Source organism: Trichinella spiralis (assembly GCF_000181795.1).
Source record: "Trichinella spiralis strain ISS 195 chromosome Unknown Scfld5, whole genome shotgun sequence".
Lineage (NCBI taxonomy): Eukaryota > Metazoa > Nematoda > Enoplea > Trichinellida > Trichinellidae > Trichinella > Trichinella spiralis.
Genome location: NW_003526944.1, coordinates 2,645,674 through 2,645,978, shown reverse-complemented (window position 1 = coordinate 2,645,978; position 305 = coordinate 2,645,674).

The following is a 305-nucleotide window of genomic DNA, read 5'->3' as shown; positions in this document are numbered from 1 at the left end:
TGGAAAGGGGGAAGTTATTCCTATGTTAAATTGAGTTACTTAAGATTGTTACATGCAATAGGTAAATAAGATATTTTTTCCTGCGGAAATTCCATCTTTAGACTTTCATATAATGTTGAGACTAGGTAAGAATTCATCTTTAGAAAGTATTTCTATCGCCCTTAAACCACTTTTATTACTGCAAGAATTGTTTCTGTCCATAAAAGAACATCAGCATCTATCGAAAATCACTTTTTCACAAGCAAAAATAACGTTTCACTTGCAAACGATTCACTGGAAAGTGTCTTTTTGTATAAGAAATCAAC